Here is a 22,587-nt window from a genome sequence, read left to right as displayed (position 1 = left end):
CAAGTGGAACCCGGCACCCGAGAGGAGTTGACGCGCTCAACTTTGAAATCAGCTTGCATTAATATAACGAAGATAATACGGTACTCGAACTTCGGTTTCCCGAGTTCGCAGAAAATCGTGAGTTCACGCTCGAACGGAGTTATCGAATCCTTCCCGTGGTTTGCTACACGGCGAAGATATATACGGGTCCGCGAACTCGACAACGAACAGGAACAAAGTCTGTCAACGGGAAATATACTATATCGAAATAATTCAGACGTTAAATATTCCTCTCGCAACTCGTGCAGGAAGCTTCTTCTACATTTTCCTATGCGAAATTTCTGCCAGCTGAACGAATCGTTCCTATTGAGTCCTTTATCGTTCCGCGAAAATGATAAACGCGTTACTTTCATGCTGAATGAAACTTCGATCGTTGTTGGATGCTCTCGCAGTATATATTAAAGTTAGAGCAGTCACGTGACTTTTCGAGATTTGCCTGATAAAGTCACATCACAGACTAGATATACGAGACCTATCGAACAATGTAGTTCTTGGTTTCCTGCTTTGTGTGACTTTAAGGATATAATAAGGCAGAACATCAGTTGTCCACAAAATTGGCCAAAAATATGTATTTAGGGTCGACAAGTATTTTTGGAAAATTCAGACTTTAATTCAATACGTGTTCATTTCTCTCAGAACATACTTACTTTGGCATAAAATTACTTAAATTGTAAGTACGATTTTCGCTCTATTTTCGAACACTTGCATTAATAAATATCAACATAATCCCATTGCACAATAAGCAGGAAGGCCTCTGAAATTTATCTACGCGCAAGAGTAGCGCGGAGGTTCGATGAGATTTACTCGCAACGCGATGAAAGGAGCACTGACTATTAGCATATCTCTCTTCGACAGGGCGACAGGAAGATGAAGGTAGAAGCCAGAGGAAAACAGCAATTTCCTCGGGTTAAAAGAATTTATGCGAAAACTATATGGGAGCCATCCGTTCGTTCCGATCTTGATCATCCCGTGCGAGCGCACACATACGTCGCGTCGTCGCGTCGTTTCAGTAACGAAAATCGACGCTTCAAGTAAATTAATCTACTCCAATTTGGTATAGTCGGAAACCGTACCCAATAACGAGACCGAGTTACAATTTAAATGTCAATTAGAGAGGAACTTGAAGCTGTGATCCTGAACTATTTCATACAACTGGACTGCGAATTTGCGGCAGATACAGGAAAATTTAATGTAAACTGATATTCTGTATAAAAATATACAGAATATCAGAAGTCGAATATATATTGCGGTATATTTTATATAAAACTCATCTTTTTAACCAATATCATGCCTTACCATGTATTAAACCAATATCTATCCGAAATTCTGTGGTCTATATTTTAATTTTACCAACCCAATGTCTGGCTTATTACTTTTTACTGAGATCTTATTAGAAAATAGAGTTGACAGAACTCGAACGAAAACGTAATCCATAGACTGTGAATTTTTATGCAAAATTAAATATTTATGGTACCAGTTAGCAAAATGAATTTCAGAATGAATATTTTTATCATTGAAACATGTGATATTCACATTTCACTCACCGTTTAGTATTATTGTACACGACGAATATTTCTATGTACATATCGACAAATCCATAAAATCCACAGTCTAGTCACGAGTAATAAGAAAGTCGATTCGTGTGACATATCAGGAAATGGAGGGTAAGTTTTCTGCGAGGTATTAACACCATCTCTTATTATACATAGCTCCTCGCCAAGTGTCGACGGGAAACGAGGAACGAGGCTCCTTTTGTTATAACACCGGGGGCCCGATAACGCTAGAGAACTCGGGAGAAGAAGTAAGTATTGTTCAGCAGGAAATTCGTCCTTCTTACCCTGTCGAGAGATGGTCAATATTTGCGCACGAGCGTCTTTCTCTTTCTGTCTGTTCGTCGTAGGAAACCTTCTTTCACTCCCCCCGCCCGAATTATTATCGGGAAACGAAGGAAATGAGAATCCTTCGTGACAATGACGATACCTCGTTCGTTTGTACGGGACGAAAACGTCTCCTTCATCATTTCTCGTTCCTTCGCTGCAACGCCATTCGACTACGTAATAGAGTTTGAGGTTTAACTAACTAGCAGTAACTTCGACGCTGGCTGTGTAATAAGGATATCACGGAGGTAGAGAAGCTAGCTAGGAGGCTAAGAAGACTGGTAAATGGACCATGTACAGCTTGCTTTTGATAAGTCGAACCAGCGTATCGAAATTATGTTACTAAAGATCGCTACACTCCGTGGAACAAAAGGTCGGACTCGAAATTCAATCGCCTTCTAATTTTACGTGAGAATTTTCTTTCCTGTGTCTAATGTTCCAACGTCTGAGAACTCCCAACGTCTAACAGCTAAGAGCAAATTTGTTTTCACGCTGAAAAGCAACGTTCTACGTATCGCGTTACAGGCGCGGTAGATCATAATGTTTGCTCCTGACAGCTTTCCATTTTCGGTAACGTTTAAACTCGTTCTCATATTATACGATATTCATGCTCAAGAAGAGACGGTTTATGTCCGCCAGTGATCTACGGTATACTCTACATAATTTCTGTGGATTCCGCTGCGCGATTTGCAGTAAAAAATTAATTAGCGGTGTAGTCCAAGGATATTTAAACATCCACGCAATGCGGGTACCATGATCACGGGTAATGGAATCGGTGAATAAATCAGCGAAGCGTTTACTTCGACGATTAGAACAGGTTGGTGGTTCCACCCGTGGAACGAACCCGGGAATCTCTATTCTCTGGCGAAGAGCTCGACCGGCGGGATGCCGAGTGTAAATTTTTTTTTTTCTCTCTCCTCTTCATTTAGCGAGGCCGAAACATCGCGAGAGTGATCTCGCCACGCACAAAACATTCCCCAAGATTATTTACCGGCAAGCCCACGAGGCATTTTTAATTTCTCACCGCCTGCCATTAAATTTCCCGCGTCTGTCTCCCTAACCTGCCTCACTAGAATCAGAGTTCAATCTCCTCTTCAATCTTAGTGTTCTGACAATCTTTTCTGCTCTTGCTTTTATGCAGATTGAGTACGAAATAAATTAATTAAATTGATGCCAGTGATTTGTATTACCCCTCGAGCATCTTGCCGGATCAGATCAAAATTAATGCAATATTTTATATTATGAATATTGTAATACTTAATGGAGTATTTAGTACAATGTTTCATATAATGGGTGATGCAAAATTTGTTACGGTAATTGAAACGATAGCTCATATACTAATTGATATTACATTTCCTATAATTCTCCTTCAGCGGATATATTCCTGCATTGTATCAAACCAAAATTCAATATCCAAGAGTCAATAGCAAAATCAATAAATAAAAGATAATGGTACTTCTCATTGATTTACAAGTTTGGTTATAACGACCAGAAAAATAATGCATATACATGTTCACGTTAATGATGTAATTACGTGAACGTCCTCTCATATTAAGTATATGTAGATTAAATTTTTAATCAAGAAATGCAGGATTATTGGAAATGCTTTTCCCTATACGACTAAATTATTTATTCATACATCGACGAGTTTCTTTATTTTCAACTCCGTTCTTTGAATACGTTTCCCAAAGTCGGCCGCCTTTGTAGCTTTATTTGATTAAAGCTGTTCGTTTCCACCGTCTCCCGTTTACTTTTGTGCATTTTGTATCGAAACGACCCTAATTCCGATCCTCGCATGTCTATTCGTAACTGCCTCCGCGAAGACGATATTGCGGCTCGGTAGAATGCAACTCAAAAGCTTCTTTTCAAACTTTCCAGCGGGGGACTTCGGTCGATCAGAGTCGCTCTTATCGTGACAGGCGAAGACGCAATATTCCGTCGATACGCTGCAGCTATCTTCCGTTGACTTCTCTCCTTCTATTTTCCACCCCTTTTAGAATATTCAGCCGAGGTAATTCGTTCGAAATTCTAGAAAAATCTCTTTGTTTACTTTTCCGCGTTGCCGCATTTGGACGCTTCGCATGGTTATAGATCAGAATATTTAATCAAGTATTAGGTTGATGCATATAAAATGTATGTAAAATACAAAAAATTTAATTTCTATAGAATATCGGGTATTTTATCGGGTATCAATTATAGATTCATTTCCAAAGCTACAACTAGTGAAACCTATAATATGATGGTTTAATTAAAAGTAATACAATACAGCTATTGCCTAAAGTGATGAATATTTTGTTTCAGAATATTACAACCAACAATTAAATACTACAATATTTGACTTTGCTTTCCTCTCTTAGCAAGTAGAAATTGTCAAGGCTGATATTGAATTGTACTAGAATGTTTATGACAAGCAGTGTTGAAATGAGTTAACAATTTATACAAAACTAGAAGGAGAATTCTTTCAAGACGAATTAATTTATCTTCGTTCTTTGGTTAAAAAGTTAAGGAGCTGAGTCTCCGAGACGGGTGCGCAGAGTCTTGGAGTGCTCGAGAGTGTACTGACCGAGGAGTAAAAGACCGCTGGTGACGGAACTTGTAAAATGGAAGTCTAAGTAGTCGAGAAGCTTAAACTGGCACATGTGTATGGCGTGAATTCCGAGGGGCATGTGGTCGGGAGCTTGGCAGAGTAATCCGGGTTACCATTCGCAGCTACGAAAACTAAGTACGTGAAACGAATTATTATCAGACCGCGGAACGAGCTCTTCCAAGGCGTACCACCGCCGTCTACGTTATCAGCCTCTTTTCGCTTCTAAACCGTTCCACGGACCGGTTCCCGTGAATTTACTTTCAACCTCTTCTTTTTTTCAACTGGATTCCCTTCAAAAGCACACGAATTCGCAACCGCTAGCTGGGCGGCTGCTTAAATTAGTATGTGAAAATTCGACGATAGCACGGACGAAGAACTACGAATACGAACGCTTCCCAGACTAATTCGCGAGTTCCATCTCAGAGTCAGGCATTATCATTTATGTAATATTTCGTTAATACCCCTTCTAAATTATTATAAATTTAAAAACCATGTTATAGTTACTTGATTTTATTGGAAAGTTCTACAAAGAGTGACTTTATATCCTATTTCAATACTAAGATTCATCATACATAATAAAACATGTTCTACGCGAAATTCGATTTGAGATCAATCAGTGTTTTCCTCCAGAAATTCAGTCAATCTGCTTTACGTCGACTTAACGAATCATTAAAGTCTATTTACGAGATTTCCGCTTCCAACCTTCGTCCGAACGAACAGAACGCACAACGTGTACGAAACGTTCTTAATCTGTAAAATTCAACAACCTAAGGAAGTTAAGCACTCCGTTGCCGACGAACGTACCGGTTATTTAAGACTTTATCAAGAGCTTTATGCAGCGGACGTGCTGGAACGCTTCCGTTCGGTCAGAAATTCCTTCGCTTCAAGACGGATACTAGCCCGATTTGCAATCTGGATTTGAAGTTCTTTCGTGCATCGCATACTATTACAGAATCCATAATTTTTATCTGTCCAACATCAAATAGTAACTCATCATATGAAAAAAGGTTTCGTATCAACCTGATAATTGCCGCTAACAAAAATAACACGATGTCATCCTGAGGTAAAATAGATGTTAGGATCAAAAATCTTACTCTATGAACGATTCCTCTGTCATTGAATACTCGCAACTATGTACGCGTATTTACATTTGAACGCTAGTCACCGATCCGTCAATAACAACCACGCGCATCCGCATTAATTTACATTCAAGCGGACCAACTAGTTGGTAACCATGAAACGGGCCAGTAAATACAATAACCCGGCAATACGGAGAAAACTCATTGAAACAAATGAAAATGGTTAGTGTGTAATATTCAACAATCACATTAGGTATAATAACTCCGCGATATGAACGAACATTCGAAAAATGGCATCCAGCGTGATCGCGTAAAGTTCACCGAGTTTATGTATACTTTCCGGTGTAGCTACGTTCTATCCGGGTTTTTCGCCGGGGAAACGAACGCGATCCCTTATAAATACCGGCCAAGAAGTTTCTCCCCCGCCGGCTTTATAAGAACATGGGAAATGATAGCGCACACGCGCTCAAAATGTGCGGCTCGTTGGTAAGAAGTACGTGGCGATAAATCCCGAGCGTGACCCGGCTTTCCCGCAGCGTTTTGGTCTGCTTGCGCTGCAAACCTCGCTCGCTCGGCCACCGCTGAGAACCGAAATATTACCGCGACTGGGGATAACCCGGGGCCGAATAATTCCGCGACTGTCCGATTAAACCTGTCCTCTCACTGACGAATGAGTTCGTTGTGGCTGATGAAAGAAATTTAACAGGAATCGAACACGTTTCGAGTCTCCGATGAATCAAAATTCGAAAGATCGAATTTCGATCATTTCGTTCGAATTAGAAGAAATGGAATATCACTTAAAATAATACTTAATTCATTGAAAAATATATAATAAATTCTTGGAAAATGAATTTCAGTTAAAATACGTCTACTCAATGGTAAATATATAGAACGCTTGTCTTAAATACATCAATAAATAAATGTACAAATTGACTCCCAACAGTGAAACCAAACTGCACTAAAAAAAAAACAGCAAATTTAGAGAAACTATGTACTTGTTTTTCATTAAATGATAGTGACTGAATTTTTGCCGGTAGCCAAGCAGGAAGCACAATATAGATGAATTTATTGAGCTTAATGGTACTTGACCGGTTGTTGTTTGTGCCCTGTTCGCGTTTCCCCGGGTTTATGTTTGTGTTCCGACGAGAAGCTGGTAAATGTACGGATTGAAATTTCAAGTGCACTATTTGCCAGCGTGGCACGGAGTGCTTAGTTGCGTTCGACGGAGAATGTTTCGAGCACCGGCAATGGAGAGACTCTGATTTACTTCGTAACGCGTTTTCTGTTGTTGATCTTGTACGCGATACAAAAGATAGTAGAACGAGGGCAATGCTTAAAGTACGATACTTGATAGCAATTCCATCTCTCACGTTCCATACTTCTTGTTAATTTGAAAAGACTCAGGTGATAGCAAGGGCGCGACGAACTTCCCTTTCAGATTTTCTATTATTGTCACATTTTCGTCCACCAATCAGAATTATTCTTTCTAAAAACTGCGAATAAATAAGCTCTGCTCCAGAACCGAAGTTGTCATGCAAAGAACACAATCCATTTAAGACATGAAATTGTTATATAAATTGCAGAAAATTTCCATGTCATTTTCAAATTTAAATGCAAAAACGTTTTTAAATTATCTAATGTTACTGAACGTTTCTCGCAAACGCGCGACTACTCTCGTGATTCGAATAATACATAGAAGCCGAGTTGCATGATGGGTAATGATACTTGATAAACTGATTACAGTTTGCAGCGGACGTGCCTCGTCTCCCTTCATGACAACTTCCTGGAGAACTAAATCCCAAAATGTGGCTACACTCACTCCGGTTTATTCCGAGCGTGTACACCGTATGAATCAAAGTTAAAATCACGAAGGTAACCCGTCCATTCTCACAGAGAATCTTGAAAAATCAAATCCAAAATAAATGCATACATATGTATCTCACCTAAGTATCAGTTCGCACTTACAGTATCACTCGCTCTCAAGTTCGCGTTAAACAATCATGTCTGATTTGAATCACGTGTCTCATCAGTAGATGCATAATCCATTTAAACGCTACGTGTTTAGCGTTTAGAAACCCGACGCCCTTCCCAAACAAAGCGCAATTAACTCTCAAATGATACAGAACACGCGATGAATTGCAATTAATGTTATGTGATAACCCATTGTACCAGTGAGTCCTACAATTCGACATATAAAACGAGATAAAACGTATACTTCCTTTACAAATGAAGGTAAATTGACAACGTGAAGTAGAGCCGCAGTAGCTCAACTTTTCGGGAGAGACTGTATTTGGTCGAGTAACGATTTCGCCACGCATCGTAGCTCATTCGCGGGCTATTACGCGCGGTTGTTTGGACTACGGAAGGCGCTAGTACAGTAGTAGAGAACGCGACGGAAACAGAGGCCTCGGTGTTGTCGGGTATTCGTATTACCAGCAATAATTTGTAACACGCGTGAATTATGCATGACTCCGCGGCCGATACATTATGCATTGTGGATCGGTCGTGTAAAACTTGCGAGAATATAATTTTACGAACCCGACGTCGGGGGTCCACCTCGACCATTATCGGACATTAATTACCCCCAGTTACCCCAGTGTAATTTTATCATCTATGCGTCAGTAATACGGGCACCCGCGCATCTATTATTGTTCCATTAACGATCCGCGGCTGCCACAACACGCGGGGCGAATCAATAATCGATTTTAATCCAACCGTGCCACGTGTACTTGAAAATATTTACCGCGACCAAAAAATCGCAGGAAGAAAATGCTATAAGGCACGTTAGCTACTAACACCATGCACAAAAGGATGTATTCTTCCATTTTCTGATATATGTATTTTCTACGCGCGTAACAACATGCGCGATATCTCACGGAATTTAGTTTCTGTCACAGCATTTAGAATTTCAGTATCCATTACAATATTGAGTGGGAACATTTTGTCAAAATTCGTAACGATTAACCAAAACGCGCTACGTTGTAAACTTTTAACGCATTCGTCGTCGCGTGCGCCGTCCCGCTTCGACGGAATTTCATAAACGGTTTGTGCACAGACCTCGCGCCAAAGGACCACTCCCGTGGAATTCTCATAACGACGACTACGTGCGGGATTTTTACAGCAAACGCGATTTTCCAGTCTTTCCTCCAACCTGACATACCCTCGCGAGCGAATGTGTCGCGAAGTTTCATTGCGAAACTTCCTAGCCGGAGCGATGATGGATGCTTTCTTGATGGCGCATCGTTTATCGCGCAAGGAACTTTGTGTACTCTCATTCGCAAGTGTTTGCAAGCTTCCTAGATAGGCTCATAATTGTATTTACGAATGGAGATTGTAAACGACGAAATGTTTTCACTTGTTTTACTGAAATTTACGTTCTACGAACAGGGGGGTATGTAACATGAGCCGATTTCATAAAAATCAGGCAGGACGCAACGATTTGGTGAGGCGTTCAGTCGATCAATTTAAAGCACAGCGGCCCGGAGCGCATTATTCTCGACAAAGAGCTAGCAGAAAGTTGCGAGTTTGGTTACCCTTAATTACACCCGAGTTCCGGGCGGAAAAGTTGAAATCTCAGCGTTCCTTCGATCTCGAAGTAAAAGAAAGAAAACGACGAGGCTGAGCGAAAGAATGGATAGAAAAAATCGACGGAAGAAAAAAAGGGAACGAGGGGGTGGTGACGATCGAAACGCAAGACGTTATCGGCGTGTCAAGAGTTTCCAATAGTTAACGAGTTTTTCATCTAATTATCAGCGAAACTTCCCAAGAAGTGTGACAGCCTGTCCTCCGAACAGGGAGACCAATTTGACCGTTTTAATCTAATCCGATGAAACTTAACCATCCGTCTGCAAACTTATTTGTATTAACGTCGTCTGTATATTGACTCATCTAACTTCTTCTAACTTATTGGGTTTTACAGAATCCCCCAAAAAATTCTTGGATGCTCTTACTAGTTTCTACAATATCATGCAATAGTTTTTATTGCTACACATTACCTAAACATTTTTAAACAATACAAAATACAAACAAAAATTAGGAAAACAAATCTGTTCTGAGACTATCAAGTGTTTATTGTTAATTAACAAATCTGATGGATATACCATCAGACTTTAGTACATAACTAACAGATGAGATCTTTTACAGAAGTTTCTGTCAACCATTATAAAAGAAAGCAGATACAAATTATAAAACAGAATTTCAGCCATGATTCTGTGAATAAATAATTCATGGCTGAAATTACTGTTTCCATATAGACAGTGACGAGTTGAAGTCTTGTCTTAAAAATTCATTAAATCGCTAATTTTCAATGTTTATTTATACTCTTAGCATGCCTCAGTTGCTTACACGATTTACAATATATCCTACGCTTATGAACGCGGATATGCTCCCAAATAAAACACCGCAATATTTCTCTTTTAGTACGTGATGTGTTTTTGGAGTTTTCGAAATCTGCAAACTTATGAGATATCCTAAATACGGGGCATGCATGTAAGGAATCGTACGTGACCCAGCGTACTTAAGCTTAGCTACAAACAAAATTCATCCGAACAAGCTATAACCAATAAACTATGTCGAATAATTGTTACGTCCGGAACGGTACACGCATTTTGTCTGATTACTTTCATTAATATAAACGAATGTGTTAGAAAGCTTTTCGGGGATTGAAATAAATGATAAATTATAATAATAAATGAATTGCTATCGTTTAATAGAAATGGAATTATGTCATTTAAAAGTTATATGAAAGTGCGCAAGAAATTCACTTTGCGTTAGCAGTTTTAGCTCGCATTTTGCTGTTTTCCCTTTGAACTGTGGAAATGCAGTCTCTCCTTGCTATTTACTTAAGTAATTAAATAGACATTAAAGTAGCATTTAAAATAATCAAACGTTGAAGGTGAGATATAATGAAAAGTTTTACTTGAATTCAAAATTTCCCTTCGCTGTTTACTTTGCGAGACTCGATCAATGATTCTCATTCCTGTTCCCAAGGAACTTCGAAGATTCTTGTGAATATTGTAATAAGAACTTGTTTCAAATGTTCAATATTAAATCTATATGAAACTTTCTTAATCTAATATATTATAATATTAAATCTATAACAGAGGTGAGGAATCTTTTTAACACTAGAGGCCACATTCAAATTAGGCAGTAATAAAGGAGGACGCACGTTCCCCACTTCTGGTATATGACATTTTTTATTCAAATAAAAATAATTGCTAAATACGTGATCGAAGTTCATTGAATACTTCGCCGGACGCTCTGTACATATATAAATCAATGTATCACAATTTAATGTCTATAGGCATTACTGTATAGGCGCATTGTTTGAACGCATCACACCCGGTGAGTTGATCAGAACTCGATGTTACATATCTTTGTCTGCGTGAAATCCGCGTATCCGTCGATTTGTCCGGGTAAATGCTAGCAACGACGTTACCGTAACTGCGAAATTGTATGCAATCGACGAGCCCAATCGATTGTCCAAAATCACGAAATATGAATATGAAATCTCCGGTCGAAATAAAGGAGACAAAAAGCACAATCACTTCTAGATTGATACAATTTTACGAAAAGAATTGATAGTTCATCCAGCAAATTGCAAGGAATTTTAAAAACACAAATAAGAAACCTATAGATGTGCAAAATTGATATCCTATCCAAAAATATTTGAAAGTATGAATGCGATATCTGGAGACAGTGGAAATAAAGAAGACGAACAATAGAAAAGTATTGTTTTGGTAAATCACTTTTGGATTGATACATCACTACGTACAGAATTGATCGACTGAGACGATCCAACAAATTCCTATAAACATTCGAAACGCAGTATCTGCCCGACGGTTGTACATACAAAGTGTTATCTGTATTTTCCTCGAATACTCCATTTCGAGGGTGCATAGTTTCGTCGGCCGCTCGCATATTTGTCGACACGATAGCGTATTCAAAAGCACCTCAGAGCACTAGAATTCCAGGATTTGCTCGTCGTTGAAAACAACTTTTAAATCGAACCGCAAGACGTCAACAGGCTGTTTGCGAGCGACATTGGGGACCGCACATACAACACCAAGCACAGAGAGAGAAAGAGAGAGAGAGAGAGAGAGAGAGAGAGAGAGAATATGTACAACTCTTTGTGGTATCACACACACGCTTGCGGAATCGCGTACGTGTACGGTCGCTGGTAACATCGACGGAATGCAGGGAAGTATTTACATTGAGCCAAGTGTTTTTTTCTCAAAGTTTACCGAGAGCCAGACATTGTTTCGTTCCCGTAGAAAGCGGGTCAAGTGGCTTTTAGTCCGACTCAACTTTATTGAAAACGTGTATACGGATAATACCGCCGGATAATCTGGAATTCTTTGATGTACGTATGTACGCGGCTTCGTGCATTAATTAATGTTAGTTAACCGAGCGTCGGAACAAAAAACGGAATTTCTCGAGCTTTGTAGATAAAAAACACGTGCTCGTTATGTGAGGATGATTAAAGGAATAGCGCGTCTCGTGTTTTAAGTCTGGGAAACTGTAAAAAAAGGAAAATCAGAGGGATTGGAGGGAAAGCAGATATTTTTGCATTACGGACACCATTCGTTCTCTGTCTGCGCACATATCTCTTTGTAAAGGGAAAAATATCGAGATTTCTTGCGTCTCTCGCACGAGTAACGGTCGCGGTAGTCTCAACGATATTTCATGATCACGGAACGACTCTGTTTTACGTGCGCTGATTCGCATAAAATCACGACGAAAATCGCATCGCACCGACCGACAAAAAGATTCTTAGGTAAATCTAGACGGAAGTCAGTTTCACCGATCTCAATAATTTTTTTATACATCCTTCAGCTGGCGATGCTCAACAACTTTTCCCGTTATAGAAATTCCCGGTCGACATTGGTTTCCGAGATATTCGCGGAAAACTCTTCTTACGTTCTGCATTCAATTCTATGCGTTCTTTTCACAATGCATGCCGACAGCTATTGATACTCCGTTGTTTAACTTATTTCCTATGGATTAGGAGATGACGAGTAACATACATGCAGTCCTCTTCATTTGAATAACCTCGAATATAATAGTGTATAGTGCATAATTGCACTAGCATTGAAGCCAGTATAGTATCAACAGTGTCTTATGAATAACTCAAAAGCTATTATCGACCGCTGATATTCGTAACAAACAAACTTGTTCAGTATGATGTATCCAACAACATATAAAAAATCTAATCCGGTTGCTTGATCTTTATCTGTACATTGACTGACCTCTACAGAAAACATTTGATGCAACGTCAGTAATGCTCATTGATAAAAATTCCAATTTTCCAAATTCTCTTCAAGTCTAGCTCGATATCGATCGAAGTTCGATACAGTAGCTGACCCGAATCCGAAGAGTCACCCGCCGTTGAAACAATCTTAGTACACAAAGAAATGAAAACGACTACATCGCCGATTTGTGGATCTGACTTTCCATTAGCGAAATAGCGTTTCTCCCTTCGCTCGGGCGCCAGTTTCAGATACACTGTACCTTCTCTTGTCTTCCTACCTGTTTTCCTCCTCTATTTTTACTTCTTTTCGGTTCGGTTCCCTTCATCCCCCCTCCCCCAATATCGGTTGTTTTCTCAGAAATTAGGTATCGTGTTACGGAACAACGAAAACATCGTAGAAACATTTGAGGAAGAAATACGCAGATAATGGGACGCTATTATGCTCGATAAACAATAATGGAACTAACAATTTTAGTCGAGTTCCCTATTACGAAATAAAGGCCCACTATTACCGTGAAAAACGCGTACTCTCCCATATTCTCGTTGCAAGAATAGAGAAGCTCATCGCGATGTCAATTATGTATTTGGTTTGTACAGGAGAAGGCAGTGAAACGGTAAAGTAAAGACCATCTTCTATTGGAATTAATGGTCTGATATACATATATATGTACAATATCAATGATAAACGAAAGTATTACCATGGCAAGTATTTATTGTCGTTTTGTTTCCGGAGTTTGAATTTTTAAGTTAAATATCATTTATCATGTGTATTAACCAAGTTTATAATAAGAACGCTGTAATTTCATAAGGTAGCGTAACATTATTAATCAGTATGGTAATTGCAGTGTTGATTAATCTTGTCCAATAAAATTTGAAATATAATTATTGTAGAAAATAATGAATTTAGGTGAATCATTGCAGTGTTTCATTTTCGGTTAATAGGTTTCGACCTATTTAAGTAAAATGCTCATCACCCTACACATTGTTATATACTACTTCCAATTATATTACAAGACAATACTTAATTAAGCCATCAAATTGTACGCCTCGTTGACTCTGATAATGAATATTTAATTACATTTATAATGAAATGCATCCGGAATATTGAAATTATATAATCATTTAGAAGTGTATAAGTATATAATAATTAATAAATTACATCAATGAAATTCATATAACCTTGTTAGAGTTGTACGATACGCGTATAATTATCATGTGTGTTCCCCTTTACATTTATTGGGTAAACGGAATCTTGTTTTCTGTTAGTCTATTATACGGTATACAACGCAAGATACGTTGTGTATATATCAAACTTATTAAATATTATAATTGATAAAATAAATATTATTCGTCCAAACTTCGTCCAAATGATTATTACGTTTACTCTTAACACATAGGTTTAAAAAAGTTCATCTAAAACATAGATCCAGAATTGATATTTCGCATTAATTTCGAACGGGATTTTGCATACATAACCTTTCCAAGTCTTGGATTATCCAGATTCAACGCCAGCCACATAATGTATTTTAGAATTGGACTTACCTAAATCCATTTAAACGTTTGGCACCGGTGCATTTCGGAGTAAAGTCGATGAATTCCTGGGAGGATGTTCTCACAACGTGTGCAAAAAGATGTCCAAGATAACACCACCCAATTGCATACAAAAATGTTCACGCATCAAGCAAAATTTTTTACTCTCACATTCACGGATTAGAGTACGGTCTCGCGAAATGTTACTTAACACTCACAAACTGAACACTAAAATCTATCGATGCAACGACATAAGCGATCAAAGACGAACGGACTTCCAAACTTAGATTATGTCACGTCAATCACTATGGTGTACGGGTCGAATTTCATGTTTCACCGAGAGTCACTTGCCGCATTTATTGATGACGGAGTAAATTACTTGTGGACAACGTTCAACGCGAACCTTCCTGCCTTTGGCACCGCGTGCGTCTCGATAAAACGGTCCGGTCGTAAACCAACTGTAATTGACACCTGAGCCACTTTCTCGCAACTCGTAGCGCGACGATAAGTGTCGGAAGACAAGAACAATAAATCACTGTCAGTTTCGTCAGCGGTTATCGGAATATTCGAGACGTGTTGTAATAGACACGCACACGGCGTGGGCCGCCCTTTAAACGACCTCGTTAATCGGCGATTCTCGAGACGAGAGAACAACACCCATTTGAAAACCGTGCGCGCCGAGAATCGGGCGGTGACTGAAACTCACTGTCCCGACTTGCTCGCCAGGGCGCCCTCTCTTTCGCACTTCGAACGCTCACCCCTCCTGCAACTTCGCGTTCGTTCTCTCTCTTTTCCGTCGACAATGAACGACATCATCTTTTTCTAGTCGCCTCTTCGTCTCCCTGGCATTTTGTTGGCTTCTCGCTTACACTACACCCTCCGAATCCTGTTTAACTACAATCCTCTCTGTCCTTTTCACTACTACACCCTATCCGTCCCGCTCACGCGTTTGGATCCTCTTATCATCCTTACGCTCCTTGCATTTTGTCCCTTCTCTTTCGTTCCCAGTGACTCTCCTCACTTACTCCTCTTCGTTCATCTCCGTTGGTAGCGTGCAACTCGACGTAATCCATCTTGCCCCGTCGCGTAACCACGCTTCAGGACACACGTCGACGCCTCTTCGTCGCACACCGTGTACGTCAGGCTCGTGTGTGCAGCCTCTGTCTCTGTTTCTCGGTGTGCACGCGCAAGCATCCAACGGGCCTGCGAACGGTGCCACGCCTACCTCTCCTGTATATGTGCCACTGATGCGAGAGAGGCGCCTAACCTGGAGTTTCCTGGAGATGCTCGAACTTGAAGCTTTTTTCCAGCGACGCGGCCTGCATGCGAATTTGCTAGCTATAAAGATATGTACCCGCCATCCAGTCACCACCAAGGTTTGAACTCTGTTTTGGGGCATATCTTTTTTTAATTTGTTTTGCATAATCTGATAATAGAGGGAATACAAAATATTGCTTGCCAGAATACATTGGTATAGAAGTTATGAGTCGTTACAGTTTAGTATTTGTAACAGACTGTATTGCTTATTTTAATGTAACAATCAAGTAACATTTTGTTATCTATTAATACAATCGAGGATGATAGAGTTTAGAAAAACTGTCTTTGGTAATCGATGATACGTTTCTACATATTAAAATGACGCAGTAACTAACTACGTGCCACCGTTATCGCGATGGAATATTACATGACGCAACAGTTGCGTCAATGGTCTTGAATGTGTTAGAGTACAGCTAGTAACAATGAAACTGAGGTAGTTTGCACTTGTGTTAGTTTCCCTAAGGGGGACAAAATTCGAAACGTGTAATAAGTCTACGTCTTTGACGCGTCAAAATTGTGTTAAAGTCGAACAGTATCGATGCCAGATCGAATATTGAAAAGTAAGATGTAGACTTATTACTCATTTTGAAGTTTGTCACCCTAGAGGAAACTAATACAAGCCCGAGCTGGTTCAGTTTCATTGATACTAGCTGTACCTTCTCTAGATATCTTCGAAGTGCTCCGCAATCCTACGGCGACCGGCATTACAATGGCGGAAATTGCGATTAACTATTTAAATGAACGCTTATCTATGTATTCATTTCTAACATATGTATCATTATTATGCGTACATATACGAGTACACGTGTAACGAAGCCACGCAATGACGATACGCAACGATGATATGACACAAGCGGATACGGGCCAGTCTATGACATTTTAAGTATCAGCTGGTGGCACAGATATTGTCATACGAATAAAATTAATGTACGTTCGAGGCTATAAATTTCAGTATAAAGTCACTGCAATAAATAACTCAAGCGTTTATTATAGAATGTATTTGCTTCTCCGGTTTTACCTTCGGGTTTGAAACGAATATGTAAAATACCACCTTTGATGAAAAATTAAACCGTTTTACATCTCATGGATTTCTCCTCCTTTAATCCTTACTGCAGTAAATATATTTAAGTATACGCGACGTAAAGAGTCATAAATTTTTTATTACGGCGCGCTTTTTAAGTTTATGTAAAATTCATTCCACTACTATTTAAAATTGAACCAGCAACAAAGGAGCAATCGCATAATAATTATTCATTTCCCACAGTTATTTGTTCTTCATTACAACTTTCGGTCCTTCATAGCAATGGTAAACGTTGTTACCTTTATTTGAGAAAGAAGTGAATTATAGTTTTCATCTTCACGTTCTGCGCTTACATTATTCCGTAACTGCTCTTTTCTTAACGAAAATTGCATCGCTTTAATACTTCAGGACACAAAAGCCAAACACTATTCACTGATCTCGTCTGAGGCTACGGAGTTCAGAGGTTTTAAGAAACAGAGCGCATAAGAAGAAATTGTTCCGACAGTTTTCGCCAAACGATCATGCCGTTTTAAGATCTCAACACAGTATATTCGTTACGTCATCGTTCTCACGTACACTACATTACATGCCATTCTTGCAACGGAGAAAACACTTTTACAAGATGTAATAAAAACATTGAAATACGAGTACAATTATCAGTTGATGCTCACAAAGTGGAGTAATCTAATATTCTTCAGACATAGTATCAACTCATGTACAAGTAGAGAGTATCCCTGCGACAGTAGTACAAACCCGCGTATGATCAGACACGCTTACCGTCCAGTTGTTTCGGACGAAGGCTCTTTCTTTCCTTTGTTTTGAGAAAGAAGGATAAAATTATAGTTATCGTATAATATAAGTACCGATGTCTCGCGATGTGAATCGCACATGAAAATCGCGATTCCTGTATCCCCGTGTGAAAGACCTCTAACGACTTAACGCGGCCGACGTTAAAATAATAGCACGATGCAAGTTTGCATGGTAGCCTGTTTAACCGTGGCAACTTTAAGGAAGAAACGTGATAATTGGATGCCTGTTAATTCTCAAAGAATTCCGTTGCTCACGGAGGAGAAAGAGAGACAGACAGAGAGACAGAGTGAAAGAGCTACCTCCCGCTTCTTCTCTCGGAGCAGCTTGAAAGTTTGATCCAGTTTCTTTTCCCTTCAGCGGGAAATTTAATTCCGCGTTACGCGTCTTCTCTAAAGTTGAACAGTTTTACATCGCACACGCGCTCAGTATTCATAGAAGTTTCGGAAGCAGAATTAGTCTTCTGACAAGGGCAAGCTCGCTTGCAACGTCCCGCCTCACAGCTGTCGTGTCATGCAAGAATTAGTATCACCGACGAAACACGCCACATTTCTGTTCACGCTGTTTCACACCAGTGAACAAACCGTGCCCTTCGGGGGTATTATGCATACATAAGGCATCCCGTGATTTCTGAGAAGGTTCTGTGGGATACCGCGAAATGATATGAACACAGGCAATAAGGATCTTCGTATACAGTCGATATCTAGTGTCTTTGACGTTATTGTAAAAGATTGTCAATCGACGTTTCGAAAATATATTCTGATTGTTTCATAATAAGGGAGATTAGTGATCTCTTAAACAGCCTTATCAGCTGATTCATAATAAATATCTTGTATTTGTTGGATAAAGATTTACGATTATATATACTTTGATAACATTTTTCGACACGGTGAAGATAGTAGAATCGTTAGGAATTGCGTTTATATCATGAATTACAGCAAATTTCGCCAGACAAGAGAAAAACATTAATAGGCAACAAATGTTTTGAATAAAACTAATAATCTCGACGAAGTTGGAGTGCCAAATTTGCACAATTTCACGGGAAACAAATATCCATTGAAATCGCGGTCGGACCGTATCGCTCGCAAACTAGCTAGATAGTGAACCCCCCGTGGCAACTATGCAAAGAATTTTCAATTTCCACCTATGGTTCCGCGTGTAGCTATCGATGCGATGCTTTATTCTGTATGTATACATATACCTTACGGCTTTTTATCGGACTCTATTAAGGACATTTTTTAACAAACAATCCAGAAATGCAAGTTATATATAAACAATAATTATTTAAATATCTCATAACTTCAGTCACTAAAGAGATCGAAGTAAATTATACACTTTCCCTTTTTTACTCTTTCCCACAAGAATGAGTAGTGTCTTAATCAACGAGTCGGGCGAGACGAGAGAAGCCGATGTAAGGAATTCTAGCACGGTTGGAAAACAATGGACAATTAATGCACGCCATTCGTTGAGCACATTCCATGAGAACTTACCTACGGCGCGCTGCGAGTCCCTTTGCACGCTACCAGAAGTTGCACAAAGGATGGGTAAATGCCACGACTGCTCGGGCATTCGCGTAGTCTTGATTCGTTTTTGAAAATGAACCCTTTGACTGCCGTCGGTCATACGTCTACGGAAGTACGAGAATTCCGTACATGATTATAAGCATTTTCATTACTGCGAATCAATTCATATCACACTGCTTTTCTGATTCTCATTGCTTGCAGATTATTTAAAGTGGTTCCATACCAATGATGAGCATAATAACTAGTTATACATACATTCTCTACGAGATCTCCACGATCTGAAGAAATGATGCATGCGAAATAAATTCTATTTTAGTGTATCTAACTAAGTGCTTAACGATCCACTTCATACGCTATTTGCTCATATCCAGACGAGAATTTGTCAGTGATACTAATGAGAAAATCACTTGATGTTTTTCCGGCATTTAATAATTCGTAATTTTAATTAATCCCATCGAAGAGTCCAGTTCTGTTAATTTTTTGTTCAAGTAAATATTGTTTTTCGAGACTAGAAACTAAAGTTACGCTTTCACGTAGCGCTTGGTAGCTAGTCATGTTTTTTGGATAACACGTTATCGAAAGCTGGCATTTCCCCGGACCATAGATAACCACGGACCAAAAACCTCGCAGGAACTTCTGTTCCGTTTGTACGTGTTCAATTTCGTGCAGACGCACACGGTGGCCCGTGAATTTCGACTTGGACCTATCCGACATAAAAAATTTACATAACCGCATAAAACCTACGCGATCTGTGTTATTCAACGATTCGGCAGACCAGACACTGAAAATGGTCGAAATCCGTGGAACTCAAAAGACTGTTAGGCCCTACTTATACGAAAAGAGAACCAATTACTTTTACGCTAGAAGTTTGTTTCTATAACATTACCCCAGATTAAACTTTTTTTAGGACCTTCGTTGTTTAACTTTGTTTTTGCATAACATAATGAAAGAAAACACGCCAAAACGAAGTTTAGCCTTAACCCGGGTCTATCGGATAGCAGCATTAAGCAAGAGTGAGGGTTACGGTTTATCGATGCAAGAAAGGTACTTAAAGTTGGCTGCCGTGATAATTATAATAATTACTTACAAAACTTCATCCTCCCGGCGCGGCACAAACTCGATAAAACTCAATAAACTGGATTAACCATCGGGGAGTTCGTGAACCGGACTTTCACAATTACCGGTTTAAATACACACGTACGCACGTATGTGTGTACATAGACACCGTACTTCTATATTTTATTTCATGTCATATGTCGATGCGAGAGATCATCGATCTACATGTATTTGTGTACGCAGTTTACTCGCGAGCGAAACCTATCCTTTCTGACAAATTAATGTAAAGTTTTTCCAATGACTCCACTTAATACGAATTCTGGCGAATTAATAATGTTTCGCTATCCCGGCTAGTTGGTTTCTCCAAACAATCAGATAAACGTCGGCCATTAGCGTATAAATTATTCCCGAATTGTGCGCGTTTGTCCGGTGCGTCTGTAACTGAAACCGCATCGAATGAAGCAAGGATCGATTCACGCGTTCCAGAGGGAGAGAGAACAGATTATGGAACGGGAAAATTCAAATCGATCGCGATTAAACCAGGACATCTACATTTTGGTAATTGTGTACTTTTAGGGAGTCAGTTACAGTTTTATTGATTTTTGAATATGTTGTTCAGCTCGCATTTCTGGACAGCTCCTCCCAGTAAAAAAACTGTCGGTCAATATTTTGACCGATATTTGCAACGAAATATTCTTACTTTTTTTATATTCAACACCGTTTATATGTACATGCATGCTTTTGAGAACTTCTTCAGGTATCTCCGCATTTCAACCCGGTGAAAATATAACACAATCTTACAGCGACTAGCTCTACAGTGAACCATAAGCTACCAACTTTTTTTCGATACATCTTCACTAAAATGCTAGATCAAATTTCTGTTTCGCATGTCTATTTCGATTTTATTGTATAAACAGTTTTGATTACCGCTCTGTGCACATTGAAGTAGTTGGCGCAGACAAACCGTCCACCCCTAATGCCTGGGTATCGGAATCGTAAAATACTACTTCTCGTTCAAAAATAGTGGACTTGGCGCGAAATTCTGGGTGTGCGTGCAAGCTGACTCTGCACGAGAAGGTGCGCGCACAGGAAACGAGGACGCACGTGTCCGGCTTATCAAGTAGTCCTTTTCATCAGGATGGAAGAAGTCTACGAAATGTTCACCGAAACCCCGGATCTGCCTTCCGTTGCCGTTAGTAAGTACTTTGCATTTATCGCCTCGAAGACGTGCCGCCTGTGCCTGATTCTCCAATATGGACGGAAATTGAAGTATGTTTCAACCTATTTTGTAACACCGCTTTTGATAAGATGTCTCAGTTAGGAAAATCGGAGAATTGTCTTGAAAGACCATCGATCTACGAAACATATATTTGCTAATAAATTGGAATGATAAAAAAGTTCTCATCGAAAATGTACTTTTTTAATTAATATTTTTACTGTTTTGCTTTGGATAAAATTCCCCAATCTATTAATTGTTCTCTCACAAAATAGTAACAACACTGTTCTTTTTTTTTCATAGAGATGAACTATACATATAGGCAATCATCCGAGCATTGAATGTTAACATTGTTTCATGATCCTTCAATCGGAAATTTCCAACTCTCGTTCAAATATATCTAGCATGTAATAAAATTTACGGACGTCGAATTAGAATTATTATTACGGAAATGTTGCATATTTAAATTTAATTAAAATTTTATTTAATATGACATCAATTTAACAATAAATTCGAAATGTGTCTGTAAGGTGGTCATTCGTGTAATTACACCTCCGTTAAATGAATATCTATTATGGGAACATTCTATTATGTTACAATACAGCCATTAAAAAATATTTAACTAAATTATGTGATTTTGCGGATAAAATTATTTGAGATCCATAAATTTGATTACTTTAACTTTGTCAAGAAGAAGTCTCAAGAACTGTTGGCTTTCTTCTGTCGTACTTCACATAAGAAATTATCTATAAACAAATTGAATTCATTTCATGTCATTTTCCCTTCAAAACACGTATAATTCCAGTGGTAATCGCTGGTTAATTTATCATATAAAAATTTTGTTATATGAACACATTTGTCCTCCGATTAGTTCATATAATGGAGGTTCTACTGTAAATTATCCGAAGCTATGTAGTGAGTTTAGTTTTCTTTTAAATGGTATTTGATTCGAGGATATTCCTCTTCGTGTTGAATTTCTGTTGGAAGTTAGTCGTCCGCAAAAACTGTGTAACGTGTATGGCGACCTCAAAATAGGTCGCGCGTCAAATGTAGATATCTCGTCTCCGGACTCGAGCCCCTCGAACAGAAATGCATATATTTAAAATATATCACGAGGTTATAAAAACAGTCGGTCGTAGTTTCCGCGTTCACGTCCCTCCCTCTCTCTCTCTCTCTCTTTTCCTCTCTCCGTGAGCTACCAGCTATTAAACTCTTTGAGCGGATTCTGCTTCATTAATTCGACAGGATTCGAACGTGACGTAAGTTGTACGTACTGAAGTATTGTC

General features: G+C 39.1%; 1 protein-coding gene across 1 annotated transcript in view; it reads right to left on the bottom strand.

Moving 5' to 3' along the window:
- LOC108631670 (uncharacterized) overlaps positions 1-15,046 on the bottom strand; it is a 176,800-nt gene extending 161,754 nt beyond the window's left edge. The window contains exon 1 of the mRNA XM_018035776.2: positions 14,374-15,046. The gene's annotated coding sequence lies outside the window, so the exon portion shown is untranslated. The remainder of the gene's footprint in view (positions 1-14,373) is intronic.
- Positions 15,047-22,587: the final 7,541 nt, after the last annotated feature.

Source organism: Ceratina calcarata, unplaced genomic scaffold (genome assembly GCF_001652005.2).
Source record: "Ceratina calcarata isolate Rehan_Ccalc_2016 unplaced genomic scaffold, ASM165200v1 scaffold92.2, whole genome shotgun sequence".
Taxonomy (NCBI): Eukaryota; Metazoa; Arthropoda; class Insecta; order Hymenoptera; family Apidae; genus Ceratina; species Ceratina calcarata.
This window is presented reverse-complemented; position numbering and strand designations above follow the sequence as displayed.